This window comes from Triticum dicoccoides, chromosome 3A (genome assembly GCF_002162155.2).
Source record: "Triticum dicoccoides isolate Atlit2015 ecotype Zavitan chromosome 3A, WEW_v2.0, whole genome shotgun sequence".
Lineage (NCBI taxonomy): Eukaryota > Viridiplantae > Streptophyta > Magnoliopsida > Poales > Poaceae > Triticum > Triticum dicoccoides.
Window position 1 is genome coordinate 60,762,930 of NC_041384.1, and position 10,406 is coordinate 60,773,335.

The following is a 10,406-nucleotide window of genomic DNA, read 5'->3' on the forward strand; positions in this document are numbered from 1 at the left end:
AATTCAAATTGGAGACCAAAAGGACAAAAATAAACAATCATGTTCAGAGTATGTGTGGAATTAAGATTATTATAACAGTGACACATATCATAGACAGAGAATTGCAATGCCGTGGTCATAATCATACCCAAGTTAAAAAAATAAGCCAATGGCTTTCATATTCTAGCAATATGTCATGGTTCAAACATCATGTAACAATGAGAGGAAAACAGCTATGACAGCGCCTACTCATATTCTACCATAGCACTTACTACTAATGTTCTCATATCAACTCTAAGCAATAACATGCGTTGTTATAAAAATCTTGTAAACAAGAGTAACATATAGCAATCATGATGTTATGCTCATAATATGTATTCTAACAATCATTAGATGCCAATTGTTCTCATATCAACTCTAACAATAACATGTGTGGTCATAAAAATCTAGGAAATGAGAGGAACATATAGCAATGATGTGGTTATAGACATGCTATGCATTATAAATTTGTAACAAATGAACAGGCAGTCGTATTCATAAGGTAAAGATGAGATGAGATAGAACAATTACACGACGATAGATTCCACCAGTATAGGTAGCCAATCTGTGCGTTGACCGTGTAAACGATGCCATCGTGCACTATAGCATCAGACAGAAATGTTTCCTCAACAGGATTGATGACGAGCCATAACCATGTATGGCGACCGGATTCCAGATGGACTAATCCCTTGTTGAAAAAGGCAATGAGCTTGTAATCCATGTAGTCTTCTGATGGTGTGGGCACTTCGCAGATTACAACTTTATGCAAACAGAGGTCGAGCCAAAAGCTTGACGCGTCTCATGCATAGTAGGCAGGAGTGTCCGGCGGGCCGCGAGGCTCGATGGCGGCGGTATCCAAAGATGGAAGGGTGATCTCTCGCTGGGTGTAGATATCCACGAGACGCCATGGACTACCAGATTGGTGGATGAGGACGACCCAGTTGGCCTTCATGCCCGCCAAGTAGTGGCCGCGCATGAAGGGCAGGTGGATGGGTAGTGGTAGCATGTCGAGGGGCACCACGGCAACCTCCGTAGGATCGTCAAGTCGGTGTCTGGGCCACCTGCGAGGATCGGGCATCAGCAAGCAGGGTGTCTTGAAAAGAGCCGGCCGGTTGCAGACGAGTAGACGGTACAAAGACACCGAGCATGCGGCGAGACGGACGGTGCTGAGTAGGTCCATACGACTACAGATCTGCTCTAAGAGAACATCGGGGAGGGAATTCCAATCGCGGCTCTGCGTGTCAGTCGGTTCTGCCATTGGGGTTTTTGGTGCCTGCGAGCCAGCGGGGAAGTGGATTCGGGCGGGCGAGCGAAGAAGCTTCTCCTTGTGTGGCCGAGCAGTGAGCGGGGGGATATGGTACGCGCGAGCTACCAAGGAAGATGGCACGGGCAGGCGAGCAGTGAGTGGGGGTAAATGGTGTGCGACCGACGATGGGGAAGAGAGGAGGAAGAAGAAGAGAAGAGGAAGAAGAGTGGAAGACGGGGAAGAAAGTGCATTCAATCTCAATTCTACTAGTACTACTACCAGGATATACCGTCCTTCGGAGTGTAAATAGTTGCACCGATGACATGTGGGTCTACCACAACAGGGCCCATATGTCAGTTAATGGAGGACAGAGGTGCGTAGGCGTATTTGCGGAAGCGTGCTCTACTGGCAAACATGACGACAGTACTGGGTAAGGCTGATTCTTCCCTAAAAAGGCTGATTTAGTAACACCAACACGCTGGTTCAGCTTATTAATTACGTGTCCCATCTGCTGCAGCGTGTATTGTCACTTCACTGCGAAGACTAGTTGAATAGTTCTCTCTGACCGAGATGGGGAATAAATGGATCGCGAGGACTTCCTTTCTACAGTATCCCTATGCCTCTACGCTCACTTCACTCATTTTGCTCCATACCTAGTCACTTGTTGAAATCTGTAGAAAGACAAATACTCCGTATTTGAGAACAGAGGGAGGCTTTTACTCCGTACTACTCCCTCCATTCCAAAATAGATGACTCAACTTTGTACTATATTTGGGAACAGAGGGAGTATCACCATATGGAGGGAACAGAGGAAGCTTGAAATATGAACATGTCAATGGGAGGGAGTAAGCCCCATGCATGCATGCATGCAACATGCAACACTCACACGTACACATGGACGCACGCAACACTCACGCACCCATGCGGCACACAGCACACGACGCAACACACATGCTCACACTCAAGTGCTCAACCTACTCCCTACGTCCGTGAAAGACTGTACATTTAGAGATTTACACCATGACCAGGGCATAATTAACGCCCAAAACTAGCAGACTTATGTGTGCATGCGACCATTGAGATAAGAAGATTAAATGAAGGCCGTTGCATGCTGTAATTAAGGATAGACATGTAGCCATACCTACAGCACAAGTTGGTGCATTAGTCAATCAATATCGATTTAGTAGATTAAAGGCTAAACGCATTGGAAGTGTAGATGTACATCATGTAGTACACTCTTTATTGGAAGACCAAGGGAGGACACGTGCATGCACTCACATACACAGCCAGGGCGGTCCGCACGCAAGGGTTGGACTCATGCCGCGCCTGCGTAAAGTTTTGTTTAACTGATTTCTTTGCTCTGCCAACTGACAGGTGGGACCCAGAAACCAGGTGACAATTTAACCAGTCAACAAAGTGCCACGTCGACTATGTGGCCGGTCAGTAGGGTGCAATACGGTGCTCTACGATGAGCTAGTGATCGCATAAGGGCATGTACAATGGTTCTATCTTAGGACTGCCACGTAGGATAAATGATGAGGTGGAGGAGAGAGAAATGATAAGAAAAGGCTTGTCTTCTCTTATTTAAGAGAAGACAAGAGATAATCTCTTAGCATAATCTGTATCACCACATTTTTAGGAATAGCTAGTTATTGGAGATAAGGCTAAGAGATGACCCATTATAGACATGTTTTTTGTCATCTCTAAACTACATGCAAGACTTAAGATAAGACTATCTTATCAACCATTGTACATGCCCTAATCGCCGCAAAACTATATATAGTGACCGTAAAGAGCGTACTGTTACATACGTTGACCGCCAGTGCATTTTCTCATTTCAAATTAAGCCATATTATTCGGAAAGGATGCAGTATGGACTACTACTACTAGTACTAGTACTGCTTTGATGTGTCCCGTCAACTCGCCGAACGAGGAGAAGCTTGCTTACTACGCCTCTCCCTCGCCCACGCGCGCGGTGGTTCGTAGGACGAGGAGAGGGTTTTGACTACAGCGCCCTCTCCCTCTCCCTCGTCCTCGCCCTCGCGGTGGACGTGCAACAGTTCAATCGGTGTCAGATTGCCAGAAGCATATTGTATTGTAGTATCATCATTGTCGGACCTTCCGAAGAGGCGAAGAGCCAAGTGCAAGGTTCACATGAGTATGAACTGTTGAACCTCCCAAAGAGGCAAAGAGCCAAGCGCAAGGTTTTATAGGAGTTGTTGTCCTAGTAGGAGTGTACTAGTACAACTATAGTGAATGATGCTACTGTATGATGCCGCCATGTCACGTATATCCAAAGCTGTGCCACCTTTTTTTCTCAAAGAGCGTGTTGGAGCCCGTGCAACAACGACACAAGTTGCACGTAGACATAACACATTTACTAGTAATAAATTCTAAAGGACAAATGCAAGTATGCCACACAAGTTCATCTCCAACTCATGTGATAAATTTGTGCACGACTAGTCTACATATATTCACAGTGCTACCATTCACAATTACCGTACTCCACTTACACGTTATAGATGGGCTACATGTCCTCCTCCAGGTTCCAGTCCCAGGTGTTCTTCATGGATGGCACGATCCATAACGGTGGGCAACGGGAATCATTGTCGCAACTTTCTAGTCCGGTTCCACACGATGGAGACTCATCCAAGATGAAGCGGCATAAATCAGGGATAGCGTGTCCCAGCATGTCGTTCATCCGGCGGTGCACACTGAAGACACAACCATGCTTCATGAACGGCAGGCCTTCCGTGTCGTGCACGGAAGGTGGCATCCGCTTCACAATGGGGTAGCTGTCCACGATGAAAAGCGAGTACTCTCCAAGAGTGTTCCTCGGCACCCACGTAGCATCACGGGGGTCAAACTCGGCGCTGTTCATCTGGTACACGCGGCATCCCAGATCTGGACACATGGTGACGTACATAGTCAAGGTCCATGCATAATAATGTTGTGCTCAAATGTGGCAGTCAGTAATACTGTGTAGCAAATAGTACTACTCCAGTATAGAGGAAGTTAAAATAACCGGCTTATTATATATAGCAACTCTTGGCTACATGGATGAGATAGTAAGACATGGAAAAACAAAAATGGTGGCAGCTAGTGGGTTCAAGCCTTCAAGGGCCTAGCTAGCTATACGCGTCCTCCAAGGTAAAAAGTACTCCTACTAGTACTACAAAGTATACTACTAGTACAACAATGAAAGAGAAGGCGAGAGGGTTAAAAAATGGAATACCTGGGTAGATGGTGACGGTCCGATCGTGGTAGATTATGTGACCATGTTGCACATCAGTGGTACCATGGGTAACGACTGCTAAGATAGTTGATCCCAATATGCCAAAGTCAGCTACAAGGTTCCAGGTTAGACCGAATCGCGGATGCAAATGCACATCCAGGATCGGCGATCTTATTTTGATCGGGGGATGACTGGTCCCTGCAAAATAATGGAGTACCGTTAGGGATGCAAATGATGGTTTGTGCATTCCGTTTGTAATCTCTTGTACCGTAGGATGTCAACCAGATGAAACAAGTCCCCTGGCTTGTCACCGCAAAGATGCGGCCTAGATGGTGCACCGCGTCTTCGAACGTGTAGGGGTACAAATCTGCCACCGCCAACATGCGCCAGCCTCTGCCGTTACTTCCTCCTGCATTGATGGCAATCCTTATGTCGAACACCGCGATGAGATAGTAATCATCGTAGCCGTGTCGCTTTGTCGGCAGGTCCACAATTGCTATCTTCTTCAATCTCATGTAGGCATCATCATACGTATTCTTGCCCAGCCAGTCCAGAAGGCCGATCCCAATGGTGGAGAAGGGGTCTACCGGAACGGCCGCACTGATGTGGATGTTGTGCAAAATCATGGTGGTATCCGGCCGGAGGTATGCAAGCCAATCTTCATTGGCACCGACCCAGACCTATATATAAGACGGTGGGTAGTAGAGAAATTACGGGATGGAAATGGAATAACTAAGTACTACATGATCAAACTCCATTACTGACCTGCTCATCGGACAAAATCCGACTACCTCTCAACGTCGTCAACTCTAGCGGAGTCAACGTGCAACCATGGCCAGGGAGCAGTGGACTGTTCGAAGAATTGTCCCATAGAAGAACCTTCTCCTCGAGGATGCATGGAAGACCAACAAGCATGGCCTTTTCCCAAGCCTGTTTAAGCAGCGTCTTGAAAAAGTTGGTGCAGGAAGCACCGAGTCTTGTGGCAGTGAGGACGTCGGAGCGGCGTGCGATTTCTCCTAGAGAATCGTCGTCCAAGGTCTCCCAGCCCCGACAAGGAGGAGAACCGCCTGGCGGATCCATGGGAGCAGCGACGAACTGCCTTCTCTTCGTGGGGAGGGGAACTGGCGACGAGGAGATAAGAGCGTAGTAACCGCAGGGCCTCCTCCCTTCCAACTGTAGATCGTTCCTCAGCGAAGGGGTGAGGCTATTATTTACTACTCTAAATAATAGCACTAGTAAGAAATTTTTGGCACTAGGTAGTAGTTTTTGGTACCATGGAGTAGTAGTACTAGCATTATGGAACGTTATGGGATTGCATTATACTGTAAATAATAGCACTAGTAAGAAATTTTTGGCACTAGGTAGTAGTTTTTGGCGTGGATTAAGAAATTTTTGGTATGTTTTTTCCATTTTTTGTACACGCCAACTAGTGTCAGAAAACGTCGTACATTATGTGACGGAGGAGTACGTACTCGTACTGTAGCAGTACTAGTACTACTTTTCTCAACTACTCCTCAAAAAAGCACCAAATTATTGCTCTTGTTTTCCTAAAAAAGTATGTTTACCAATGCATTAATTGCATTGCATGCATGCATAAATTACATTCATTGGTCAATTTTCTCTTAATACTTGCATGCAATGATTTAATGCACCTTGGAATCTGAACATGTGATGGGAAACAACCAAATTGAGCCTTATAAAATGGAAAAACTAAAATTTTGAGATGAGCCCTATAAACCGGAAAGGAGGGAGTACTGTACTTCTAGTCTAGTCTTGTATAGTGCACCAGTTTTGAACTCTTGAATCTCAGGGCCAAGGAGCTACAGTTGGAAGTGGAGGGTACTACTGTTCTCTAGAACCATCACTGTACTATCAATGCAGGGGAAGTACACCTGCGTAGTGGCCTAGTGGGTACTCTCGGTGCTCTATTCAGCCGCTCCTCTCACGTAGCTGGCCTACTCAGCCGCTCCTCTCATGCACACACTAGCAGCCTGTTTATCAATGACGGTTACTGCGGGGGCAGAACATTTGAGTTATTTGATACAGCGAGACTAGGATTTTCGCTTCCATTTGTGGAGGTGTAATGGATCTCATCGAACTTTGTTAGTAGTTCCTTCTTTATGAATGAGATGAAGCAAAGCTTTTGCCTCCATTTAAAAAAACATGTCAAGAGGAATTTCTTTTATAGTAGAGCCGATAATGGAGTGAAGTCCATGCATGCAACGCCACAAGCTACAGAGTAGTAGTAGAGCACTTTACGTACAGAGCCATATTGCACAGTTCCCAATGCCCTGCCAGGCTTTTCCGGCTCCTCGGGCTTAATTGGGAGGCGCTAGTTTAAATATGCTACTAGCTGGAAGCTGCAAGCGAGGTGCGGCTAGGGCGAGCACGCGAGCCACGGGATGCTGGGAAGGAAAACCCGTTCACGTGGCTAGGCTGTCCAGTGCACCCAGATTGTGGGGCCGCACGTCCGTTTGACTTCAAAACTCAAACTACCCGTGTAAAATATTGGCTCGCAGCGAAGTGTAGCAGTATACTATTTTTTTAAAAGGCCGCCGTGCGTTCAGCCAGGATCGAACCCACAAAACGAGGTATACACTCCCGCGACCACTAGTAGTACTCGTTGGAGTACAACGGAACCTAGAATCGCCTTTTGTCGCTAGTAGTACGTACATGGTTCCTTACAAGAGACCCCTAAGACCATGGTTAATAGTATAGCCAGCTTCTGGCTATAAGCCAGTGCCATGTCATCTACAACCCATCTTATAGCCAACATGTAGTAGTAGTTTATTTCTTATAGCCCGCTGACTCAGCTCTATTGTACTTGCTCTAATAATGCAAGAAACCACTAAAATGCCAAGAAACTACTACCACTTGCATACGTGGCAGACTTAAGATAAGACTACCTTATCAACCATTGTACATGCTCTTACCAACAAAAATCCTCGAGTGACCTCCTACCTCCGGCCCGTCCACCTAGTCATCCTCGGCCATGGGACGCAGCTACCGCCACCGGCAGAAGGCGAGGTCAAAACCGCCGGCGGTGCGGAGCCCATGTTGCGGCAGCCCGGATGCCAGCTCTGTCCGGCGCTCGCGGCCGCTAGCTAGCCAAGATAGCTTCGTCCAGCTGCTTGTCTGCAAGGTTTGCTAGCTAGATTGGCACGGCAGTGCGGCGGCTTGCTCGCGCATGCCGCGCTTAGGCCAGCCGTCTGGCTCGAGCGAAGGCCAGCGCGGCGGCTTGCTCGCTCATGAGTCACGCTCGGGCCAGCCTGCCAACCCGTGCGGAGGCCAGCGCGGCGTCCGGCCCGTCCGGCGGAGCGGCGGCCAACTCGCTCATCATCGGCGATACCGACGAAGACGCATCAGTATTGTTTGAAGTAATGTTCAGGAAAAATAATGATTTGAGGGGGAATAACAGGATAGAAGGTCAGATGTGGGTCCCTTGTGTCAACGGTCAAACAAAATGTGTTGGTTTAAGCTGCCTCGTCAGCACGGACATGTGGGCCAACCCTGTCATAAATGGGTTAAAACGAACCTAATCGGTAGGAGTACTAGGTAGTTTTTGGCGTGGATTAAGAAATTTTGGGTATGTTTTTGCTATTTTTTGTACAATAGATTCCTCCTAGGGCTGGTTGAAAGTGGTAGTTTTTTGTTAAATACTCTACATATTGTAAGTAGGAGTGAAATTTAAGCTTTGGAAGCCAATAAGCAAGGCTAGTTACATAGTGCATATGTGTACATGATTGAAAGTAAATATCAACCATGAGTGACTAATATCTTGATGGAAAACTCGAAACTATGGAATACTAGGAAAAGAAATGCATGGTTGGAAATACTAGCAATGTTCATGTCCGTTGCAATGAATCATAATTAGAATAATACTTATCCACAAACTTGGTACAAAATACTCTAATTTTGATATACACATGTCACTAGAGATATATTATGTTTCAATTAGAATATATTCCTTGGGCTATTTTGGTGAGGTCAGGGAGGGATGTGGTTGGTTTTAAGATACTAATTATGGGTTTTTCTGCAAATTGGTAGACAAGTGGGATGTTGGTGAGAAAAGGCAACAACTTACCTCACAATCATTATATGTAGATCTAATGGTCAGAAACAACGGATGGCAGACACACCAGCATCACCAACTTAGTCTTGTGTAGGAGTACTAGCAAGATCCGTGCATTGCACGGAACATCAAGATGCATTTTTTTATAAAACACTTGTTGTGATTGACCCTTGCGGGAGTAATCCCATGTGTAAAAACTAATGATATCTCGAGAAATATGAGATAAGGTGAAGAGGAGTGGGGTGTGGTGGTGGTTGGTGGTTGGACTGAGCGGAGGCATGGGGATTGACGACGCCGGCTGCGGCCACCACGCCAGTTTGTTCCAGAGGCTTCCTTTATTAATTGCTCAACAATGAGGTTTGTTGGAGATAAGGATGAACGAGGGAAGGCCTTGTCTGCCAATGTGGAGAGGGGTGCGGGTATCTTTTAGTTTGATTTCCATCCGTCAGATATAGATCGGACGGTCTATATTGCAAGATGGCACACGTACCATCATCACCAACTCGGTTTTTTATAACAAAAGAAATATAAGTATGGAGATACAAACGTATTATCGATACTTGCTTCCGTAAACTAGCATCTACATTCTATTCAACGCCTCGGCATGTGGGGCCTTAGCACAATGACTTCTCGACTGTGTAAAACGAAGATTTTCCCGTCGCCGACAAGGATGGGGTGACGGCGGCGCGCTTTTTGGCTTGCTCTAGTTATAATAGTCATACTAGGTGGTCTAAGCATGTGTAGATTTATTCTTTTTCACGTCTCGTGTTCGCCGTACTGCCACGACTGTTCATGAATAGACGGTAAGTTATTCACGGGGAAACCCTTGTTGAGCGTGTTTGCGAGAGAGAGAGAGTGTGTGCGTGTGTGATATGTTAGAGATTGAGGTAATGATAACAGATTCTTTGTGTCTATGTGTGTGGAGGATAGCGAGAGACATGTACATGGGGCTTTGTGTTGTCTAACGTGGAGACACATATACATAATTAGAGAGTGAGTGTGTGAGATACACATGCGGACATGAGGAGAGATGAGGATCCAGGTAAATGGGTGTTTTTGCGTGTCTGTGTGTGTTTGTGCACGCATTTGTGTGTGAGAGACAAAGAGTGTATGTGGAGTAGAGAGACCACTGATGATGTAAACCTAGTATAAGGGAAGGGGGGATGGTGTGACATGTGTAGTAGCGAGATAGCACAGGTGCGGGCGGGGGGAGCAGACTATTTGGAAGAGACATCGAGTGTGTGTGTGGGAGAGGGGTGTGAGAGCGAGAGAAAGAGAGAGCTAGCGACGGAGAGAGAGAGAGGAAGAGAGGGGGCGAGAGGGGTCGTTTGTGTCCATAAATGGCATATAGATAGGGAGACAATGTTGATGTTGTCCGAAATTGGCCTATGAACGGAGACGCAATGGAAGCAAGTCATCGTGTGTGTGATAGGGGCTTCATGAGATATCTAGAATAGATGGTGTAGAGAACAATGTGCGAAATCGAGAATGATTATACATTAGGGAGCTATGCAAAGAATCACGACATATATGTATACAGGGAAAGAGCTGGGGGGGTCCGCATGTGGGAGAGATAGAAAGAGGAGAGTGGTGCACAAGGAGACAAAGTGTGCTTGTTTGTAGTGGGGGTGGTGTGTGAGGTGAGTGCGCGAGAACCACATAACTAGGGAGATATACGTTTGGGGGTGACGTTTTGTGTGTATGGGAAATATACACTCTACATAGTGCGTGTGCTTGGGTGAGAGAGATAGCGGGAGACCTAGAGTGAGGGAAGAGATGTGTGCATGCCCGGGAGACAAAGTGATAGAGACCTATGTTGGGGTCCGGACTTTACA